Here is a 13,296-nt window from a genome sequence, read left to right on the forward strand (position 1 = left end):
CAATCGACATAGGTACGGTATTAAAAGTAAATTCAGAAGTCAACAAAGTGAATTCCCTGTTTTCGCAAGGCAAATTTTCGGAGGCTAAACAATTTTATAGCTGGCTTTAATTGGTCCGATCTTTACTCCTGCAACATAATGGCTGATGCGACTAATATGTTTTATACCATCTTATATCTTCTTAATTGGATTTCAAGCTATCTGAATGGCAGGACGCAAAAAGTCATCTTTTAAAATACTCTTTCTTGTATTTTCCGAGTCACATCCGGTTTTCTGACCATATTTCGGCTATTGTCAATAAGGCCAGGGGTGTGCTTGGTTTTATAAAAAAGGTGGTCTAAGGAATTTGATGATCCTTACATGACTAATGTCGCATACTAACCACTAGTGCTCTTCTCCTCAGTCCGGGCATGGTTCTCGTCGTTTGGACATTGAACGAGATCAGGTTATGATCGCTCAGCGATACGTCTTTGCGTTCGCCACTAAGACTCTGCTGACAAAGGTGACATCGATAAAAGTCCTCTGTCGTTATTAAACGTCGGCTTGAGCCCGTCATTAAGCAATACGAGCTCTAGCAAGTTCATGGCTTCGATTACTGCTCGTCCTCTTTGGTTCGAAGTCCGACTGCCCCATTCCGTAGCCCAGGCATTGAAGTCACCTCCTATGACTGCTGGTCTGCGTCCACTTGCATGGTCAACAAGCTTTCCAACCATGTCCTCGAATTGCTCTGGACTGTCACTAGGAGGAGCGTAGCAGCTGTAGAAGTGGGCTCCTTTAATTTTCGCGTATGCAATGCACTATGGGGCATTTGGTCTGTTTTTTTTTTTACAAAAATTAATAACTCCTAAACTACGGGAGATATTTGGATGAATTTTTTTTATGTGTTAAACATGCCTCCAGGAATACTTCGCCCCAATTTTTTTTTTATATTATATTATATATTTCTAAAGTTCATTTTCATTTCAATATTGTATAAAAATTCATAATCGTCGTCCTCTTCACAATCAGTAGAGTCTGAAGAATCAGTGTCAGGTTCAAATTCGCAAGCTAACATTTGAATGACTTCTAGTGGAAGAGATAGTCGCTTATGTTTTCGAACGCGCCTCTTTAAATTTATTGATATTGATATGATATTACGGGATATTATTTATATTTGCCTTGGCTGGGTTAAACAAAAGAGTTTTAAGTATGTCTGCAAGATCCAGCAGGCCGCGCTTCAGTGGAGCCAGCATTGCAGCTTGAACCAAAAGACGTTCGTTGTGATTCTGCGCCCTTACGAGTTCATCTACTTGCTGTCTTCCGCCACTCAAACTTTTGATAATATGACGTCCAGCTAATTTCCTTTCCTTTTTATTATTCTCTTTTTCCTTCAGGACTAGGTGTTCTTCTAACCACTTTGAATAAAGTTCATTTATTTTTTGATTGCATTTTCTCCATTTCTCGTTTTTTTTTCGTTATTATTATTATTCGTTAATCGTTCATTAAAGTCTAGTTTGCTATCAGAAAAATGTCCACTGATAATTCAATTCAACCTTTTGACGAGCACCCTTTTCTTGCGCCACAAATCCAGCAGGGCAGTATTGGCAATCGAGATATTGTTCCCTAAAAAATGAAATTTCTCAAAAAACCGCAAAAAAACCCACATAGAGACTACATGATATGAGTTAGGAATTGAACACACTACAACATGGATATAAACACTTACTGAACAAATTGTTGTAGCTCTTTTCAAAGTTTAAACTTTTTTCAAACAACTACATGTTGACACCACTTGCTGAATGTACAAATTGTTAAAAATAGACGCACACAAAAAACAATATATTAATAGAAACACATAATAAAAGCCTAAAGATTGATTATCCATTAGAAATTATACTCTTCTTCTTTTTAAATTTTAACACTTTGAAAGTTAAGCTAAATTTGCGGCGATGTGCAGCTCTTTGCCTTGTGTCCATGCCTGCCGCACCGTAGACAACAGTCCGAGCGATCGACTGACTTGCAGCTGGAAGCCCGGTGGCCGCATCGCAGCCACCTGAAGCATTTTGTTGGACGAATGTCCTGGACTATGCGACACCGTGACCATCCTACAGTTACCGAACCACGTGTTAGAACCGTGATCGCGTCGTTCACACCTAGCGTCACTGTCGCTGACTGCGTTCCATCCCGCATTTTGCGCCAGCCACGAACATCCTCTGGTTTCACCAGTATGCCTTGGTATTGGGAGGTTAGACTTCTGTGGAGCTCCTCAGCTGTTGTTGCCTCTTCCATTCAACTGCATGTTAGTGCCATTCTCTGTGCACCCATGCGTACAGCAGTCTCTTCTTTGAGGTCCTCCTCTATCACTCCTCTATATGAGGGAACGCTGGCAGAGGCTTTGCCCTCTATATAGAGCACTAGCTCCCCCTGTTGGGTCCTTCGTATCTTTTTGACCTGTTTGCCAAAGTCGCTTAGATTGGGATCGGCTTTCAGCGTACGGAGCATGTCGGCGTACGAAGCTTCACCAGTCGCGTAGCTGACCGTTTTTGGCTCCTTTACCTTAGAATTAGCCGTTTTGGTAGGCTTGGTTGGCAACTCTGAATCTGGCTTCACTGGGACGTTTTTTGCCGCCACTGCTATACGGTCCTTCGTCTGCAGAGCCTCCGTCTGGGTGGCGGTATCCCGGGAAGAAGCATCTTTACCAGCCCACACTAGTTTTTTATGTGTTTTTTTTGGCAGAAAGTCAAAAAAAATGTTTAACGGAATAAAAAAGTTTATGGTTTCTTTATATTTAGGAAAGTCTAATTAGATAAAAAAGTCGATTTTTACTTTTTTATGCAACACTGGCTTATCGCCCACCTCTCAAAGCCAGCTGATTGTCGATAACATGCGTAAGAGAAAATTGGCGGCAAATAATTTTCCTTTTTTTCTCAAAAAATTAAAAAAGTTTACAGTGTTGTCATGGAAAACAGTAGCACAGGTATGTAGATTTGTAGTTCACTAACATTTTTGTGTATGTTATATGTTTTTGTGTAGTTGTATCGTGTTTTGTTTATGTGCCTTTTTTACAGTCAACTTAACAAATGTAGCTGTGTTTCGTGGAATATAACATTTGTAAGGCAAACCACTTCAAAAGAATTTTAACGGCAAGTTATTAAGTAACATGTGTATAATATTATACAACTAGTCTGATATGCTCCTTTTTGTTCCTTTTTGAAAAAATTATGTTTTTGTAGATGAATACTTGTTTGGGCATGCAGAGCTGCTAGACATTTGGAGCAACAATAGTCGCTCTTTCATTGGTAAATAAAAAAGTTAAATCCTTCTTTGATTACATAAGGAAACATTTGCCAGGTTGCAATAGATCGTTGGACAGGTTGAAGAAAAAACACTTCAAATGGCGTGCATCTAGTATTTGTATAATCGCTGATTGGAAAACTCCAAACAAAGTTGGTCGTCCAAAACTAGTTTATGAAAAGCCTAGTGACCGACTTAAAAGAAAATTAGCTTCGGACCTTGCGGATGAAAATAATAATTCTGTACCATTACTCTTGCATGCTGCCTCAGTTTCGGCTAAAAAAGGAAATGAAAAGGACATGTCAGTTGTATTAAAAGCAGCTGGTAACAGCGATAATATCAATAATATAAAAGGAAAAATGTTCTCTTCTGAGCCCACACAAGTGTCCGTCGACAATGCATTAGCCTTTTTATTTGAAAACGGATTTACAAAAAGCCAATACATCAATTTAAAACGGAATACAAAAGTACACGGCTTTGATATTTACCAATCATATCCTGATGTTCTTAATGCTAAACTAAAGCTTAGACCAAATGGCATCGAGTATTTTGAGAATAAAGCGCAAGTTGAGTTACAACAACTCTTAAACCACACAACTTCGCGGATTCTTGAAATGCAGTATGAAACTTTCAAAGCAAATACCAACTCGATAGAATGACAATTAATATTTAGCTATGGATATGATGGATCAACTGGTCAGAGTATTTATAAGCAACGTTATGAGGAAATCGGTGCTGTATATGATGGATCACTGTTTGTTACTATAATTGTGCCATAAAAATTAGTAGGCAATAAACAAAAAATAATTTGGATCAACAGATCGCCACAATCTATACGGTTTTGTCGTCCTTTTAAAATTGAATTTATTAAGGAAACTCGAGAGCTTATATTAACAGAAAAAGAAAACTTGGATACCCAGATTCGTAATCTGCACATATATTTGCATAAAATAAACAACATTAATATATTTGTTAAATATGATGGAGAAAATGGGTCTCAATGTGGACAAGCCGTTACCGAATGGAAGCGGAAATTCAAATGATGGCAATACAGCCAGAAGGGCATTTTCTAATACATCCTTACTGTCGTCAATATAAAATTTTGATTACGACATTCTTTATATCTTTTATATTATTTTAATAACGATTTCCTCAGAATACGAAATTGACTCAGAAAAATTTAAAACATTTTGTAAAAATGTATTTTTGGCCTATCAGAACAAATATCCTTGGTATACTATGTCCCTTGTGGGAGTCGAGCCAAAATGGCAACCTTATATGTGCTATCGCACTCATTTGTTAACGAACCATTATAGCCAACTTCAAATCCTGGCAAAATTGAATATTGCCCTATAAAATACCACAAAATTCCCGAGTAGGATTGTATCAAGCTACGGTCACACTTGATTTGCATACTTCCGTTCTCTTTTCGTGAAGGCGTGATCGAGTGCAGTTTAACTTTATGCAAAATCCATGATTAAAAATCCACGAGCATCGTGTGGTTTGGATAATAGTTTTTCAAGGCAAATACTGCCAAGTGATAGTTTCCTTTAACTGCGTCGCTGCCGGTCCCACATTTGGAGATAGAATTCTTAGTGGCTGCGTCGCCAAGGCGGTTTGTATTGTTTTTCGCCAAACTTTTGACCACGCGTGAAACTTACTGTGGCTTCATCGATCGCAGAAATATTTACAACTGCTTGCATCAGGAGCACCCACCGCGTGCAGCGGAAAGCTGGGCTTGTCCTCTTCTACTGCCGACAGATCGCAGGTCAACCCACCACCCCAGAGTTGGCGTTCTTTTTTTCTACTCTTCATCGCCGCACGCAGGAAGCAGATCGCCGTGCATCCATTTTATGCACAAGTCAGCTTGGTGTCTTCTTCATCCGTGCGCATTCCAAGAATATTTGTGCACAACACGAGCCCCAGGCTGTTGGCCTTGTCGCTGCGTATGCTGCGAACGTGAAGCAGCCGCAACACGAATGATCGTGTCCAGTATTAAGTATCTTTAGAATAGTTTTTTCATAATTGTGTTAATTTTACCTAAAAATATTTACTTATAAATTTCTACGATTCTAATTTAGCTTAACTTGTGGGAGATCTGACAAGTATATATATGTGATTTTCCCGATTTATATTAATACCTACAGCAAATCATCAACAGTCATCAGGCCTGCTGACATCGATGGAAAGTGCGTGAGTACGGAACAAAAATAATAAAAACACACACGTATATATAAAAAGTCAGATATTCCTAAATAGTGTGCTTAAAATACCTTGCCTTAATTAATCATATATCTAGATCTCTTAATTTAAAGAAGTTTAAAGTTTAAATATACATTAATCATACATAATTCTATTGTAAAGTAAGCCAAACAAACATAAGTAGTAATGTAAACTTAAATACCAATATTTGCATTCCTATCATAATTATTTTTCCTTTATTTTGTCGTGGATAAGCAAAATTACTCAATAAGAGATTTCCTTAACGTAAATAACGTAATTTTTAGTTTAAGGATTAGGTTTAGGAAAATGTATCGAAATATTATCTTTATCTTCAATTATATGGGGTCGAAAATGAACTAATCTGATGTCTTGTTGGGCACCAAAGGGTATGTAAAGCAGCGGTTGTAAAAGGGTGGAGTCCGAATGTATTTTACAGGTAAGGCCAATAACATCTGGGCCTCATCTTCAATAGGTACACTTTCTTGTCTGGGTCTTAGCCGTTTGGTTATCGTTTTGCATCTATCGTATCTCTGTCCACAGTATTGTAGCTGTGACACTCTTGTTCATCTCAACACAAAACCCACGCCCATTCTCCCTGAGCATGCCGGTCAAAATAGTAGACAGAGTGTGTTGAGGTGGACAACGCTCTATGAGTGTGTTCGTTACAGTTATAACCTACTGTTCACAAGGTGTTAGTTCATGGGCATCAAATTATAGATAATTGTTTGGTGCCTGTTGGCTGTCTTGGTGAGCATGCGTCCGAATCGAGGAACAAATTATATAAGAGCGATCGGAGAAGAAATGCAAGAAAATGCAGTCGCCTAGATACTATGACCGATATTTTTAACAGAGCTCTAGATACGTCTGATCCTTGTTGTCTAGTATTTATTTAAAAGAAAGACAAAGGAAAAATAAAAACAAAAATATGCCGCAAGAGGTAATTTCTCTACTTAAATCACCATGCGTTGGAAGCGATCATGATGACCATGGTGATTTCCAGGACATCGACGAGGGCGAGAAGGACGATGAATGAGAACTTCTACAGAAAGATCATGAACTTGATGTAATAGCCTCAGACGAAGAGTTTTTTTAAATTAATAAATAATAAGTTTAATTTTTTTGTAAGTATAATAGCATAACAATGACATATGATAAAATTTTTTTTATTTTAGGACAAAATGATTTGGACCATCATATACATCTTAATATGATTTTATTTTATTTGATTTTCTGTATATAATATCAATAAAACATGTAATTAAATATAGATAAAGAGGTAAATATTTTTATGGCATATCGGCCAGATCGTTTATATGGCAGCTATATGAAAGTTGACCAAATCACTTGAAACTTTGTGAATAATCTTGGGGGAAGTAAAGTTTAATAATAAATTGCGTCATAAGTCTAAATAATTAAATGTGAAGTCTTGAAGAAAAAAAAAATAAATAAAAACTAAAATTAAAATTTGTACACAGTACACAGGTTTCCTTCGGCAAAATTAAGTAGTGTATGTGTTTGTGTTTCGCCGGTTGTAAAACCCTTGCGACGTCGACGCATCACTGTAAATTGGCTACCGCCAAGAGCTGATGTCGTGCCAGAGTGGCCGCGCGACGCTTGACGCCGTGTTCGTACACGGTTTAATTCTTTTTGCACACCACACACTGCAAGAAGGAGGAGGAGGAGGAAGAGTTAACATGCCCCCTCTCTCCGGCTACAGGGAACCAACACCGAAAAAAGCAAAAAATCAACGAATATCGCCAATACGAACTCGGACGAAGACGCAGCATTTGGGAGAACCATACAACTTTTGTAAATAAATATATTAAATAAATAAATATAATAAATTAAACAATTAAATAAATAATTAAATTAAACTTATTTAATAATAATAAACGCGATTGCTTGCCAAATTCCCTCACGCACAAATCAACTAAAATCGTTCTTCTAGTAGACAAATTAATAGTTTAAAATTGTCTTCCGGCCGCAAAGTTTAAATCCGCGACAAGAATAAACATTTAGTCAAACGAATAGCGAATAACAGTGAACTATTTGTGCAATTTGGAAAAGACGCCGCTATAACCAAAAGGAAAAAGAAGAAGAAATATAAAGACGAAAGGAAGACAGTAATTCAGGAGAAAGCCAAGAAGAGAAGGAGGAAATTCATACCAAAGACATGTGGCGCCCAGACTGAAGCCCAGTCTGGCATCACGGCGAAAACAGGTACTAACGCCAAGACCTTTCCTGGAGGACGATATCTTCTGATATCGTCAGACTGGACACACTTGAACTTCAGCTCCGCCGCGCAACAAGCTTACGGCATAAAACAATAATATATTGTACTGAGTAATTAAATAAAGCGGTAACTACATAAGTTACTATAGACACGATAAACTGAAGAATACACCATAATCCTCTACATGTATCGTTAAAATCTTTAAATATAATTAAAAATCAACATGTCCAGTTCCGAAAACCTTTTTTCTGAAGATGAGGTACTCTCAATTACCTCTAGTCCAGAAGAGCGATCTTCCCCTTTTTATTTAAATATATCGCCAATGTCCCACGGGTCTGACAATTCCCTGGTTAATACCGTCATTATTAACTAGAAGAAATTGCCTCCAATTCAAACAAAGAAAAGTCCAAATAACTCTTCTGAGGCAGCATTAAAAATCTTTATTTCCCTTTCACACAATAAGAAAGAGAAATTAAACACCAAAAATGCCCAAAGAGACCCTCCATCGCTCACCAATACTGATGCAGTCACGGGTGGCGCCAAAAGTAGCATCCCAAAGGGGAAATTGCCCTCTCCTCCGCTCACCACCAGAGGATTATTATTTCATAGTAGAGGTGGGCGCGGGCCGGGCTTTTTATCGTGGCCCGAAAAGCCCGAAAACAGAACCGAAAGTTGAACTTGTTTGTCACAATCTAACTTGTTAAATCGAATTTGTCACAATCGATAGTTTTCAGAGTTTCAGATATTTATCGCATTTTGCTCATCACTTTTGCTACCAAATTGCACATTACTTATAAAAAATATCTGTGAAGTGAAAGCAATGCATACAATGTCGCGACAAGAAATACAAAATTCAATTGAACCAAAATTAATTCCAATTAATTCGACTCAATCGAATTCAACAAAGAAATAGTTGAATTTGTATGCTGCCGCGAGTGCAAGCACGTGTAAACAGGGAACACGCACGCTCGACCGACATAGATGTGTTTTGGCGGCAAATGAGAATGCCAACCAACCAAAAATTAATTCGCTTCATTATTTGCCAAAAAAACGGTGCCTTATCGTGTGATGGAAAATCTTGAGAGAAAACAGCTTGCATTGTTTGCAAAAGATCTACAATCGTTTTTCGTAACCGATTTTTGTTGTACTAACCACAAAAATATTCAGATGTTGTGAATTGTTTCAATTGGCAGGCAATGGCTATCGCGAGTATTGCCAAGCGCTTTTGGATATTGGATCACAGTATGGCAAACAGGATTTCGCTGATTTAGTCACATCGCGCAAAGCGTTGTCATCTACAATTATGAGCCGAGAGTATGAAAGCCTATAAAGTGAGGTGCGGTCCAAAATAAAAGGTCAACAGTTGGCATTTACGACAGATATGTGGACGGACGACTACACGCGAAGAAACTTCATTTCGCTGACGGCTCACTACGTGGATGAGTCACTTAAGCTGCAAGTGGATTTGCTAGGAACAAAGGAGTTCACAGATGATAAGAACACAGGCAAGAACATCCTCAATAACGTTAAGGAAATTATGGAAGCGTACAGTTTGGATTCTAATATCGATAAATGTATTTTTGTTACGGACAATGGGGCACATGTGGTAGCTGCCTTTAAAAGCTACAAAAGATTATCGTGTGCATGCCACAATTTAAACCTGGCTATGGATGACATATTCGAAAAAAAATCCTCTTTCTCCTCCAATTAAGTCTTTAAAAGAATGTTGCAAGAATCTTGTAAAATATTTTAAACATTCGCATTTGAATAACAAACTGTCTAAGACGTTAAAGCAAGAAATACGTACGCGTTGGAACTCGGTGTTTATTATGTTAGACAGCATTAAATCAGTGAAAGAAGAAATTAAAGTAATTTTATTAGAAAGAAATGAGCTCAATCGCATATCGGGACTAGATTTTTGTGATGAGTAGTGTTGAGTAGTTATCATCAAATGAGTTTATAGGATTAAGAACTGCAAGCCCAGATGAAAAGAAGTCAGGAGTCGGACTCATATTTTTCGATTTCAATGTCATAAGAATTTAGTTGCAACTTTGGTTTTTTGGAAAATTTGGAATCCTGAAATTCTGCAAACAGTCCTGACTCATACCCCATGATGCTCAGTTGTTTTGGTGAAAGCTTTACTCCCTCGGCCACAGAATTGTAACTAGAGCGCTTCTTTGTTTCTTTTTGTAACGTTTAATTTTTGGCTGCCGGCCGTGCACACGCACATATGTCCGAAAAGAAATGTTGGTTCATTTTTAATTGATTTTTGAGGTACAAAATTGTCGCTCCCCCCTGGAATTATTTCATCTAAATTAAGTATTTATTTTAAAGGGAAATCGAAAGCTGTAAATGGAAAGATTATTTTTTTGCGGTCTGAATTTTATTTAAGTCTCAATTAACATGTATGATAGCTGAAAGAAATTTTATTCATTTTAATATACTCCTTTTTATATTGTTTTGAAAAAACTAATTTGTTTGCCTATGACTAGGATGTATTCCGTGTGAGCCGCGGTTAGCGACCAAAAGGGGCCATTCAGGATGATAACTGTTTGTGATTTTTGGTAAAGAATAGACAAGGTAGGGAGGATCGTGTAATGATCCTCCACCTTATCTGAGGATCGAGCAGGAGTTTGTAGGGTAAAAGCACTGCTCGACACGCGGTGCTCGCTAGTAGCACAGCTGTTGTTAAGGGCTGAGAGTTCAGAAGCTACACCCTTTGCCTCTCTTGTGACGTGCCGTTGGGTCTCGAATGGGGATAGCAGGATGTTAATCTTCCCATTCATCATGGTGAGTATTCCCTTCAGGTCCTCATTCTGGAGAGCCGTGGATGGGGGGCTGATTGCTCACCCCTCGACACTGCCTGAACCGAGATTCCGTCACCCTGAGTCGTCTACCGACTCCTCTAGTGGGGGATCTCGCGAGTCTGGAGCTCCTCCTGAACGGGTCGTTGCTATCAGGGAGACTGCCCTCACTGCACTGTCCATCAATTACGGCCTACGGTTACCTAGGTGAGGCACACCTTTAGAAAGGGGTTCCCACGTAGGCCACGGATCTCCCCTGGCTTTTACAGTTGGAGGTTTGATCCGCCTTGAGGAGCCCCTGCCCCCCACCAGCATGGTGATCCGCGACCTTTGTGCCTTAGCCCCTTTTTTTTAGCGAATGGTGCGATCCCAAGGAACCAGTATCAAAATTAAATTTTAACGGTTTAATTTTAAATTTAATTTTGAATTGCGATCCCTACTGTCGCAACACAACACTGATCGCACCGTTGATCTGGCAACTCTTCCCTCTCCAGATTTTATCCCCTGCGGGAAATCGCTAACTTGTAGTTTTTCTATTAACCTGCAACAGACTTACATTTAACTCGCGTGATTGCCGCGCAAAACTATGGCACGACTCCACCGTGTGTTTATGCCAGTTTGCCGCACGCACCGGACGACTCACCTCCGAAAATTACGAATATTTTGCGCAGCGTTAACATAAGACGTCGCCGCACGGCGATGTAGACTTGGTCCTAACCTTGTAGGGTAAAAGAATCTTTCTGTCCGTTGTTTGTGTCGTGAATAGCGATTTGCCGGGCACGGGAAGCCACTCGAGTCGCCAGATAATATAGCGGTTCCAGAACAGGTGCTTGAGAATCGCCCCAACCACCCCGCCGTAAACTTATTGGACAACAGCCAAACCAGCAGACGACTAATGCGGAGACATCCCCTTGACGTACCACAACAATTACAAATAAATTTAAAACCCGCCTCAAATATATGTAGTATACCTTTAGTTAAGTCACCCGCCTCAAATACACGTAGTATACCTTAAGTAAATCACCCGCCAAACCATTTAATTATTGTCCTCTCGGACAGATCTTAAACGAGGATCTCTTAGACGAGGCCATTAAAAAAATCGTAAAGTATTTCAAAAAGTCAAATTTGCAGCATACTTCAGAAACGACTTTGAAAAGCGCATGTCCGACTAGATGGAACTCCAATTACAAAATGATGAAGTCCATTCTGGATAACTGGGGTAGTGTGGATGAAATATTAAGTGAGACTGAAATCCATATAGATGTAAATAAGTCAGCATGGTAGATCTTCTGGAAGATTTTGAGAGAATATTTAAGGAGTTGCAAACATCTAGCTCACCATCTATATGCTTTGTATTGCCTTCCATTTCTAAAATTTTAGAATTATGCCAAATATTTTAGACCTGGTAGTAGCATTGCTTAAAGAAAGAATTTTGAAAAATATTCGTGAGATTTGGATGGCAAATCTAAGCATATGGCATAAGGTGGCGTTTTTTTATAACCACCCGCTACACATTTGCAGGAAGAAAATATTTTTGAAATTTAGGTGTTTTGTATTTCTGAAATTCAAATTTTAGATACCATTTCAACCTGAAATTCAGGTTTCCCAATTCAATTCACATTAAGCTCAGAAACTCCAGAAAGTCAAAGTTTATTTCCAAAAAAAAAACAAAAAACCAACATATTCTAAAACCGAATTTTTCTCCCCAAAGCTGGTAACTGCGTCTAATTCCAACTGTATTGAAACTCCATCTGATGAAATTGAAAGATATTGTAGACAAAGAGTTCCATTCTCCCGAAATTTTGAAGCAATCGAATAGTGGAAAAATAACGTAAACTGTTACCCTCATTTGTCAAAGTTAGCTTTAAAACTACTATCAATACCAGCCACCTGCTAAAGAAGGGGAAACAGGCGGATAACCGAAACCGCACCGCCTCCAACGCTCACCCTCGATAATGCCACTATCAACGAGGTTCCCTCAGCTTCCCCTGGGTGGAGGATGAGATCACGAAAAGCAGCAGGCAGTACATGCAGAAGCTTCAAGACCACCCAAACAACCTGGCACAAAACCTGCTGGACTCCAGTCAACGCACCAGGAGGCTGCACCGATCCCACCCTTTGGTCCTCCCTGGGGATTAGACACGCACATTAAAATTAAAATTATATACATACATGATGATATACATCATACATAAAATATCTACAGTTATTGTAAAGTTTTCGCAACAAATTATGTAATCCAGTCCTCAAAATTGTCCGCGAAGGACAGTTTTAAATAAATACACAAAAAAAAAAAAAAAATACCAGCCAGTACCCAGCAGCTGAGATAGTGTTTTCCCTAGCAGGTAATATAATAACTGAAAAACGAAATATATTATGGCCAAAATCTGTAGATAGCCTCCTTCGTTTGCATTCTTATTACAAAAACTTAAACAACTCGCAATAGACATTACCTTTTTATGTATTATATTACTTTTTAAACCCACTTTGTTTTTATTAATTAGATTAAGACATTGAAAAACGTATAAAAATCAACAAATGCCGTCTCTAATTTAAAATTTACTTGGCAAAGGGACGGAAAAGAAAGACCACTTGGGAGCCCTTTTAAGGTCCGCCGCAATCGAGAGCGAGACGACCTGATCCACTGATCGGGCCCACCAAAATGAACACGCAGCCGCTTTATATAGGCTCCGGTTGGGCTTAGTGTGCCCGTCGCCTGAGTGGCTTTTGCCTTGATTAGCGTGGCCAGCCTGCTCGGTCCAG

At 38.9% G+C, this 13,296-nt stretch overlaps 1 long non-coding RNA gene across 1 annotated transcript; it reads left to right on the top strand.

Annotated features, from left to right (window-relative positions):
- The first annotated feature begins 4,546 nt into the window (after positions 1-4,546).
- LOC120285062 lies at positions 4,547-6,618 on the top strand. The gene is made up of 2 exons (XR_005544318.2): positions 4,547-4,888; positions 4,955-6,618. It is a non-coding gene; the product is annotated as an uncharacterized LOC120285062 (long non-coding RNA).
- Positions 6,619-13,296: the final 6,678 nt, after the last annotated feature.

Source organism: Drosophila simulans, chromosome 2L, assembly GCF_016746395.2.
Source record: "Drosophila simulans strain w501 chromosome 2L, Prin_Dsim_3.1, whole genome shotgun sequence".
Taxonomy (NCBI): Eukaryota; Metazoa; Arthropoda; class Insecta; order Diptera; family Drosophilidae; genus Drosophila; species Drosophila simulans.